This window comes from Limulus polyphemus, unplaced genomic scaffold (assembly GCF_000517525.1).
Source record: "Limulus polyphemus unplaced genomic scaffold, Limulus_polyphemus-2.1.2 Scaffold2824, whole genome shotgun sequence".
Lineage (NCBI taxonomy): Eukaryota > Metazoa > Arthropoda > Merostomata > Xiphosura > Limulidae > Limulus > Limulus polyphemus.
In genome coordinates this window covers 104,745-115,964 of record NW_013668434.1, presented here as the reverse complement: position 1 = coordinate 115,964, position 11,220 = coordinate 104,745, and positions in this window count along the sequence as shown.

Below are 11,220 nucleotides of genomic sequence, written 5' to 3'. Positions count from 1 at the left end.
CATTGTGAATTATAGCGTTTGTTATAGCGTGACTGTGGAAATTAAGTTTAATGCAAAGTTGTATTTAGAAAGAATAAACCAGTTTTATTTAAGAAAGGACTTGTATCACTAGAGTTTCTTCGGAAAGAAATTTTACGAAAAATTAACTAACGACCAGAGATGTAACAATAATATCACTGTAAGGCCCAACACCTTTTGAACAAAGAAAAGTGCCTGGGGTTATGGAATGATATGGTAAAAAAAATATATATATATATAATGTATGAGGACTCTGTGTTTGAGTTGATTCATCAAATTGGCACTCTCAGATGTTACATATACCTCAGCAATTGTCCAAAGAAATTGAACAAAGAAAAGTGCCTGGGGTTATGGAATGATATGGTAAATATATATATATATATATATATATATATAATGTATGAGGACTCTGTGTTTGAGTTGATTCATCAAGTTGGCACTCTCAGATGTTACATATACCTCAGCAATTGTCCGAAATAAAATTACACCCTTTGCACTAGTGCTTCATGAGAGGGTAATGCCCTCTGGAAGTAGACAAAGAAAGTCATTTTTAAGGTTGATGATTCAGCAGGTATCTTTTCGACCTCCATGTGCATGTCATTGCATGCTATTCAAGATGTCGGACACGAGATGACCATTCTTCATATTATACCTCTTTCTTAATCTATCTGCTATTCAATTTGCACTGTGCTGGAGTTGTAGAGCCCATTGTAAGAGTTCCCTCGGTGTTTTTTTATTCTCCCTGGGTGCTTACTGACTGGGCAAGTTTTGTGACTTGTTTAGTCTTGTCAGATGTAGTTGTAGGGAGCCATAACCTCATATGCATGTCCAATTATTAGCTACTACTTGTCTACCCCTTCAAGGAAAATAACATTGTGATCTGGCCCTAACCACATTATATCACCACCTGATTACCATTTTTTATATATCATTTAAGGGATAGTGAAGATAAAGATATATCCTGCTGAGAAGAAAGCATTTCCTGAGTGTTCTCATTTAGTCTAGTCTCATATGAGATTGGTCTGCTCCACTCATTCTCCCATGAATACAGTTCTTTGAATCTACTCTGATTCTGGACTCTCTTCAACAATGCTTTATCATATTTTGAATTTTTGTTGATTAGTTTGTTACCTTTCTCCTTGAGAACCAAAATTTTAGTGAACCCCTTGTTTTATGACTCTCTCCTGTTTCTTAATCCATCTCAAGGTGAGTAATCTTCCTTTTCGTATTTCATAGTTAAATCTGGCAATTTTCAATTTTTAAATTTTAGAATTAAAATTACTTTCAAACAGGTAATTATCTCTAAAATACATTTCCACCAACATCTCCGCAACCAGGAGATATGTGGTTTCTATTAGGACTACAACTATGAAATATGAATTATAGCAGGAAAGTAGAACTTGTATGAATCCTCCTGATGCAAGTACAATAAGGCATGTGTAAGATAGGAAAGTGGAAAAGTTTGATTAGGTTGATCCATTCTGCAGGTACCTGAGGATGACAAAATCTTGTTGAAATGTTGTACAGTTACCATAAAGTTTTTCATTATCTATTAAAGTTGTCTAAAAACTTTTGTTTTCTTAAAAGTGGGTTCCTGGGTATCAAGTTTTAATCCATTCTGCATATTATCAAGGATTTCAGTACTTTAATCACGTTTATTGATTGCACGAGAGCAAATGAACAAAGAAAAGGCTTTGTATTTCAGAAGTACCTAATTTAATTTTAAATTTTAAAACTATGAAAAAGTTTTTAAAGTTTCTTTTTTCTAGAAATATAGAGCAAATTGTAGTTTCACAAACCAATGTACATAGTTAAGTATATAGATAACTTATATTTGACAAATATTTAATTTGAATTTCTATACCATCTTTAAAATTTCCATGGAGAGATTCTTTACTTGTGTGTTATGACTGATATTTCACCATGCAAATTTTGATAATGGTGACAATGAAACCTGAATATACAAAATGCTGCAAAATCATTATATTTTCATGGATGTGTATTGGATAATTATGGTAATAAAAGAGTTACAGTACCGAAACTTGTAGCAATGTATTTTGTTAAACATATAGGTTTGCCTTCAAATTTAGAGATTTTTAAAGGTTATTTTGTCCCATTTTGAGCAAAAATAAAGAAATGTAATGAGCATAAAGGTTTGCTTAGGTTTTAAATATTTCACTTGCAGATCTGTTATAATGTTTATATTTTATTAATTATAGGAAGAAGATATATAATGAGCATTAAGTATCTCCCATGAAAAATAACATAAAATTTCAGAAATGTCAGTGATTCTTCAAATACATCTGCATAAAAGATTCTCCCACCTATATTCTTATCTCCAGGTCTCTCAGAAAAAATTACATTTGCCAGAATCTTATGCCTAGTAGAAACTTGAATATAGTACAAGTAATGCAAACAAAGAAACTCTGATATGAAGCATTTTCAGGGAGGTTTTCATAACATTCAGGAATTTGAATATATTTTATTACACTGCTAATAATTATTTCTTATTGAATATTTAGTTGAGGAGGGACTACTTGGAATGCTACAAGTTAAAACTTAGTAACATGTGTGTTCTTAATAGCTTGGAGAGAGATATCAATTACATTTATAAATAAGTATAAAGCTTTACTGTTGGCCACCAAGACGCAAAGTGGCATAAGAAAGTGAAAAATATTTCATTTATATGAAACCTGAACAGAGGTTCTGAAATTTTCTTACCTGAAATGTATACTTCCTTGGATTTGGAGGGTCTCTATCCAGTTCAGCCTCATTGACTATAAGATATCCATTACTATTCACACGAAAAGCACTGGCTGTTAACTCAAATGTGTAATCGATGGGTGGATCATCTAGTGCCTAATGTCAAAAGTAATTTAAAAATTTTCATTGCTGTGTTAGTGCCATGTTATATATAATTAAATATTTTAACATTTTAACAAACATTTCTGTATGGCTTGTTTTATTACACTGTGAAAAACAAAAACTACAAAATAAAACAGTCTGAAATTTCAGAACTTTCTGAGTTTATGTAACGTCTGAAAATGCAATATCTTATTTTCAGAAGTGATATTTGTATGAATTCACAGCTTTGAAATTTGAAAAGATTTCGCTGTGAAATATTTTTTTAAGAAATAATTTGAACTGCTTAATTACTGATTCTTATGTCTTCCAACTTTATTTTAAAACTTTCCTATAATTTTTTGTTCTGTAAAACTGTAAATTTTATCCTTTTTTGATTTGAAAAATACTGCATGCAGTTTTACAATGTTTATGATCACTAACAGGAAATAAAAATAACATAACTTTTTACCATAGCAATTTTTTAAACTGTTAATCAGAAGATTTCATTTAATTCATGTATAAGTTTTAAACTTGCTTTATATATATATTTTTTACATTTCTTCTTGGTAATTTTCTTTCCCCATTCAAAGAGTAGCTTAGACCAGTGAGGTTTAATTTAAATAATGCCTAACACAGCAGCCTTATTGGTGAAACAAAACCTGTTACAGTTAAGTGAAAATTAACATTTTCATTACCTAATAATTTGTTTCCAGTATATCCTTACCTCTCTGCACACATTAGCTATTCCTTGCATGTCTGCCTTTGAGATTTTGTACATCACTAGCCTTGAGCTATCTCTCACCTAAGATACACATGTGACATGAACTCTGCTAGTGCATGATCTAATCATCATGAGATAATAGCCCTACACCAATAGGAGGGCTACACATCCTCCATGCACGGTAGTTCCCCATAAACACTTGCACTCGAAATTAACTTTACTCTTAAATGAAGCAAGAATAATGTGCACCAATAGTGGGGAGGAAGGGTGGAAAGGTGTTTATCGGAAATATATTTTCAGGTACAGAAAATGTTAATTTCCAAAATGATATACTTACCTTTCTGCACAAAGTAGCTAAAATCCTACATTGATGTGATGGAAGAGCCAGTGGAATTGCAAAAATCTAGACGAGCTCTCTTTGAAGAAGGCAACTGTAAGGGAAAGCTCATGGAGTGTGACACCCAATAGTAGAGGCTTACCTAAAGGGTAACAGTTGTGGGAGACTTCATCCATTTCATACGAGGTTATACTCTTTGCCTGGATATAAAAGTATGAAGGGAGGAAAGTTAAATGAGCCAATTTGTCACAGAAATGGGTGGCAAAAACATGACCAGTGAAGCATTTGCACTGAACAGGTCAGTTGGACATGCGGTGTAGTGCGGCAATGATTAGACAGTACAGTTTGGTATTTATTCTATTGTACAAGTCACTCACTTTACACACAGGAACAGGGAGTAAGTTTCTTTCTGTTGTGTGAAGAGAACACTTTGTCCCGGGAAATTGGCATATTATATAAAAGGTGGTGATTTGCACTATACTGACATGGACACCCATACTCTACTTCCTACTACAATGTGCTTCCCACTTCGGACCCTCTCTGGAGGGATTGCACAACCAGTGATGAACTCTCCAAGTTGACCATTCTAGCAGCTTGGAACTCAGCATGGCAAGGATCTCCCATGCTCCATTTGAAGACCAGGGAAGGAAGATGTGTTGGAGAGGGGCCTGGACCTGATCGAACATAAGTAGACAGACACTCCTCCCACCCCTCTCTGTTGCTGGCTATTTCATGACAGTCCATAGAAAGTACAGTCTGCAATGGAGAATGAAATGTATATATATATATATATATATATATCACCTTGGTGATATGCAGAAAACTCCATCTCAACAGTGAGCACTTTAGGAGCGAGAGTGGACAGATTTAACACTTTCTGTGACCCCTGACTCAATGCTGGTTTAGGGTGGTAAATATACCCTATGAGGCAATACCAGCCACTGTGTGGTTTCTGAGAAGTGAGAGAGAGAAAAATATAAACAGGGAAAGAAATAAAAGAGGCACTTACCCATTAAAGATGATGAGTAGACTGGAGAAGGAAAACTGGATGGAAGTAATTTTCTGAGTGAAACAAAACTGTCAGAAGTGGAATAATGGGAGAAAAATATGTTGGACATGTTACACATTCCACCCTGGAGTTCTTGTTCAAGAGTTGTCAAAAGTGAGAAACCAATAAGTGAGTGAAGTGACAGATTTGATGAGACATGATACAGCATGTGAGCATCTCCATCCAGGGAGCAGCATACGATCCAGATTAGTTGATGAATTGGTCTGGTAAGCATGGAGGACAAGAGATCTTTGGAAGAAGAGGAGTCACATAACAAGAATAAATGCTAGTGAAAAGCTTGAAATAGAGCCGTGTGTACTTGACCATCTGAACAGGACACAAAAGGCAGTCAAGGTCAGTATGACTGAAGAAGACAGATTTACTGAAGAGATATGGGAGAAAAATACAATCTCCCTCCAAAGCTGCCTATATCCCAAGAAAAAATGAGTGATCATGAAATAAAATCAAGGAATAACTCTGAAACAAAGACTTTATACATCTAATGTATAAAGATCAGATCTTTTACAACCACAAGTAGGATGAAAGAAATAGGTTTTACAAGAGAGATGGTATTATGACCAAGGGGGCCTGAGTAAGAGCACGTAGAACCATATTAAGGTTTCAGTTAGGCAAAACAGCCAGAAGAGGGCGACAATGAATTAGGAAAGACCAGAACAAAGTGGAGAGAACAGTAGGTGAAAAGACAGAACCATAGCAAAAAAAGGCAAAAAGTATATAGTTAATAAAAAACCTCAATAGCATGCGATGGTAGAAACTGACAATCTATAGCTGTACAGTCATGTAAAGAAGGCCAAATGGTGAACAATACCAGAATGGTCTGGTAACAGTGGTCAGTGGTAAAAAGAGTTGTAATTCACCTATACTAAAATGTATTTCTGATAGGTACTTACCTCTTCTCACAAGATTAGCTACAATCCCACATTGAGAAGGAAGAAGGTACAGTGTGAGGGAATAACAGAAGCACCCCCAAAAGTGTCCAAAGGATATCAATGACCATGAGAGAAAGAGATCCAGAGATCAGAGGAGGGGAACTGCACCACTTCTGAGCCAGGTATACTTTTCACCCTTGTGTATAATTCGTAAAATACATGGCGGAAATTGCGAGGTGTAGAGTGACTAGGGCATGTCTGACCATATTCAGCAAGCGAACTGCATCCAATACCTCCTCTATAGGATCCCAACATCCATGTGAGAGTAGGATGAGGATCATACCATCTTCACATACAACTCAAGAATTGGGGATTAAGATTCACTCCAATTCCTGGATACTACACAAGGATCAACACTATAGCAATCCAGGATTGGCCATCTGGCATCGAGAGGATGGATTCAACTTGTAGAAGGACTTATGTTGGTTGCTTCACTTGAATCCAACATGTCAATGCTGGGAACTGACGTCCACATAAAGGTAAGATGAGGGTTCCCAATCAAAAGGGATGAATGAACTTCATGTGCAACAGATCAACTCCATGTGGTATGTAATGGGTAACAGGAGGCTATGTCAACCATTAAGGTGATGGATCAACTCGTCTGTATGTGTAAATGAATAGTAGGAGGTGATGTCAACCAGTTCAGTGATGGATCAACTCCACAGTAGTGTAAATAGTATAAGGAGGCCACATCAACTTGTAAGGTAACAGTTCAATTCCAGTGGTTGTGGATATTGTTGAATATGTAAATAGTATAAGGAGGCCACATCACCTAGGAAGGTGTTGTATCAACTCCTGTGATTGTGTAAATAGTATCAGGAGGCCAAGTCCACCAGAAATTGGACAGATCAACTCCTGTGAAGGACACATCGCATCTATAACAGCATAACCCACTGCCCTACTCTTGGCTGAATGGTTATAGCCAACTTGTTAGTGGAACCCATTCAGGAGGGTGCCTCCATCAGCAGTCTATCAGGATCCAGAAAAGGGTAAAGATGGGAGACAGAAGGTAGGGAAATAGGAGAAAAGGTGGAACAACTTTCTCGAGCTGCCACAGTCTTGGGGAGAAAGGAACCATCAGGATAAAGAAGAAGATAGGTAGGATTATAAAGGGTATGTGAAACACCAACAGCAAATAAATCAGATTGGCAATGTCCACAGGCCAAAAGGAGAAGTAAATAGGTCTTAAGGGTCAAATGAAACAAGGAACTCGAGGAAAGTGGTTCAAATGGAGGGACAGTCAGAGCATGGAGAACCACATTTATCCAGAAGGGGATGATGCCTGAGAGGCTTCTAAATCCTAGAAGAATGCATAAGCATAGTGAAGACAGAGGAAGTAAAAACCCTACGATATTTGGAGAAATGAAAGGTATGGGAAAGGGTGGCCCAATATCCAGAAATCAAATAAACCAAAGACCCACAGTCAAAGAACCAGGTGAAAAACCACCACCCGAGCCACAAAAGGAAACCCCTGCTAGTAGACCAACTGCAGAATTCTTCCACTTTTGCTGGTAAACTTCCATGGAAGATGGATAAATGGAAGTAGCTAACAGGGAGGCAACTCGATGTGTGATGCTGGTTCTCCTCATCAAGGAGATGAAGATGCAGGACAGGAAGATTGGGATGAAGAGCAGGGGACCGAGGTTGATGTAGAAGGGAGGAAAACAATGGAAGAGGGTGAGAGGAGCAGCCATTGAAACCTTGGAAACCAGAGCTGTGCTAACCAATGGGGTGCAATTAGGAAGACCCGACAAGGAGTGGGGTGTACCAGATAAATCATGCAATGAAGCAAATGGATAGGAGGGTACACATAAAGGTATATGTGAGACCAATCCTGGCTGAAGGCATCGACAGCCAGAGCCTGTGGATGTGGGACAAATGTGATGTGCCTGGGCCCAATATAGAAGATCCAAGGCCCAAAAACAAATATCTCTGGACCAGGTACTCCCTTGGTAGTTGATATGAGCCATCACTATAGAGTTATCAAAATGAACCATCACAGGTGAGAGAAAGGAAGTGAGATAATGCTTGATGAACTGTCAGAAGTTCGAGAACATTGATATGCAAGATGAGTTCATCTGCAGACCAATGGCACAAAGCTTTGTGGTGATTGACTCAAGCCCCCCGGCCATGAAGGGAAACATCCATGAACAGATGGACATCTGGATGCAGGGGAGGAAGTGGCACACCCACCGATGTATGTCTTTGTTGAGCCACCAGTACACATCAACTCTCAGGGAAGGAGGAAAGGAAATAGTGGGGAGAAAGAGGATCCCATGCAAGGTTCCATTGTTCATGAAGTTTCCACTGCAGTCCTGGAAGACCACATTCCCAAAAGTAATAGAACCTCTCGAGCAGTAAGTGACCAAACTGAAAGGGCACAGTGGACTGAAAGTTCCATAGAACTGAGGCTTAAAGGAGAAGGGAGAGCTCAACTGATGTTGGTGTTGAAGAGGACCCAAAATGCACTAAATATTGGGTGGGTCAAAGGACCAACTTTTCCAATTATATCAACCAGCTCAATCAATCTGCCACAAAAAGGAGTTGGTGAGTGCAATTGGTTGACTCCTGCTCGGAATGAGCTAGAAGTAGCCAGTCATCCATGAAATGATGAAACCACAACCCCAAAATATGAATATTACAAGAAAAGGTCCGAACGACGTGATAAAACATGTATGTAGATGAGGCAAGTCTCAAGGGGAGAACATGAAATTGGTAAACCACCCTGAGATTAACAAACCAAAGATAAAGACAGGATTGAAGGGCTATTGGGATGTGAAGACAGGCATTGGAAACATCTATTTTTGTCATCCACAATCCCAGAGAAAATGCCAATCTCAGGGTGAGAAAGGACTCCATAGTGATCTTGGGGAATGTGATGAAGCAGTTAAGGCATCACAAATGGATGACCAGTTGCCAATTCCAGGGTTTCTTGGGGACCATGAGAAGACCCCACCAATGTATGGTGAACTGGTTCAATAGCCCACTGCAAAAACAAATCCTGAACTGCCTCAGACAGATGCTGGTGAGTCATGCAATCTTAAAGAGGAGGAAAGGAAACAGAGTGAGTGGAAATGGGAGGTGGGGAAGAAACATAAGAATGAGTCTCTCTGAAAGAACCTTTTATACCCATTGATTATCGACGAAGGGGGAGTGAGCAAGGAAGAAAATCCAACAAATGAGCTCTTACAGGCCCCAAACCCACTGGATAGTCACCAATAGAGTTGACAATGGAAGATACGTTGGTGATGACCTCACCAAAAAGAAGTACCCTGATTGAAAGGAAGAGGTAAAGGATGGGAGGAATAGAAACGAGAATAGACGGCATGGAATGCTCTGGTCGAAACAAATGGGCCACAGTATGCAACAAGATTGAAAGCACCTGGAACATGACATACAAGGATATGAATACCAAGTATGTGTGTCCAAAAAAAGGTTATCCAAGGTTTGACCACAATGGGAACATGAATTGGAGAGTCACCTTGGTGATTGATATAAGCCACCAATGTAGAATTGTCAGAATGGGTTACGACCAGATTATTCCTAACAAAATAAAGAAAATTATCTAAAGTGTGATGTACAGCCAGAATTTCCAGGATGTTGATATGGTAAGATCTTTTGGCAGGAGACCACTGATCTGAAGCTTCCTGCTGATCGACTTATGTCCCCAGCCCTGAAAGGAAGCATCTGTGAAGGTATGCAAATTCAAACAAAGGGAAGGGAGCAGAACACTCGCCAACATGTGAGACTTGTCCAACCACCAATGCAGATTGCCTACAAGAGAAAAAGAAGGGAAATTGAAGCCTCCAATGGATCCCAAGCTAGATTCCATTGGTTTTGCAGAGCCTGATCCAAGGAGATAAGGGCTTCCATGGAAGACCACATCCCCAAAGGCAATAAAACCTTGCAAACTGTAGGAGAGGAAGCAGTAAAAGCATGGAGAACTGAAAGCTCCGTCAAATGAAGTCGAATAGGAAAAGGTTGAGCCCGACTGAGATGAGTGTTAAAAAACATCCAAATGGACAAGATATTGGGCAGATATATGGAATGACTTCTCCAATTTGATTAACCAACCCACTGGAGTTGCCTCCAAAGCAGTAGGTGAGTGTGATGGGCTGTCACATGTTTGGAACAAGCTAACAAAAGTCAGTCATCCATCTAATGATGTAAGCACAATCCCCGAGTATGCAAATGTTGGGCAATAGCCTTGACCACCCAACAAAAGACATACAGGGCTGAAGCAAACCTGAAGAGCTGGGCACAAAATTTATAAACTACCCCGTGATGAATGAAACAAAGATAGCTCCTCGACAGATGAGATATCGTGACATGCAGGTAAGCATTTGTGATGTCTACCTTGGTCATCCACCAACACAAATAGCACACCCGAGGTTGAGAAAAGACTTCATGGTAAATTAAGATAGACCAAAAAATTGATTGAGGTGGGACAAATCGATCACAGGCCACTTGTCCATTGTCTGTAGATGTTACCTCGATATCAGGGACAGTGTCAAAGACATAATGTCAAAGAAAAGGTGCAAGATGTAAATGGAGGGTAAACTAACACAAACCAGAATGGAGTCGCTATTGATAAGGTCCCAATTACAAAAAACCATGTATGTAATGACAGAACTGAGGAAAAATACAGGCCAAAGTGGAATAGAGAAGGGCTAGGGTATTGGCAGAAAATTCCTTGGGATTTATGTGGAGAGTATCTGAGAGGAGATGTATAAAAGACAGATACCAGAGAAGGGTAGTGAGGGTACAATGAAGGCAAAAATATTGGGCATGTGTGAGACTAACATTAGATTTTGGAGCCACCCCCAGGGAGGTAATAAGGAACCCAACAACTGGTGATCCAAAAATGGATATTCTGCCTGATGGTAAGCAAGGGCATTCTGATCAGATGCTCTCAGGGAGCATGGCATACTGATCCTTTGACCTAACTGAGAGAAAGTGATCTGCATGGACCCAAATATTAGGAGAGGGAGGAAATACCAAAAATGGTTGAGGAGAATGCTCATGCAACAAAGAAGGAAGAGAGGAATAAGAAATAGGTGATAGAGACAAAACATCATAAAGTTGAGATACAAAATCTTGAATGCTAAGGAAGGCCCAGTAGAATTGTTAGGCTGGTAATGGAAGCAATGGCAAATTCGGGAGGAGGAAAGATGATCAGAATTGTCATCATGCTGAACAATGTTAGCAGACTCTGAAGGAGCTCAGGTGGCATCATAGGACAAAGGGTGATCCAAGTAGTGTTCGATCTCCTGATGCACGAAATCAGAGAGATCCACAGTCA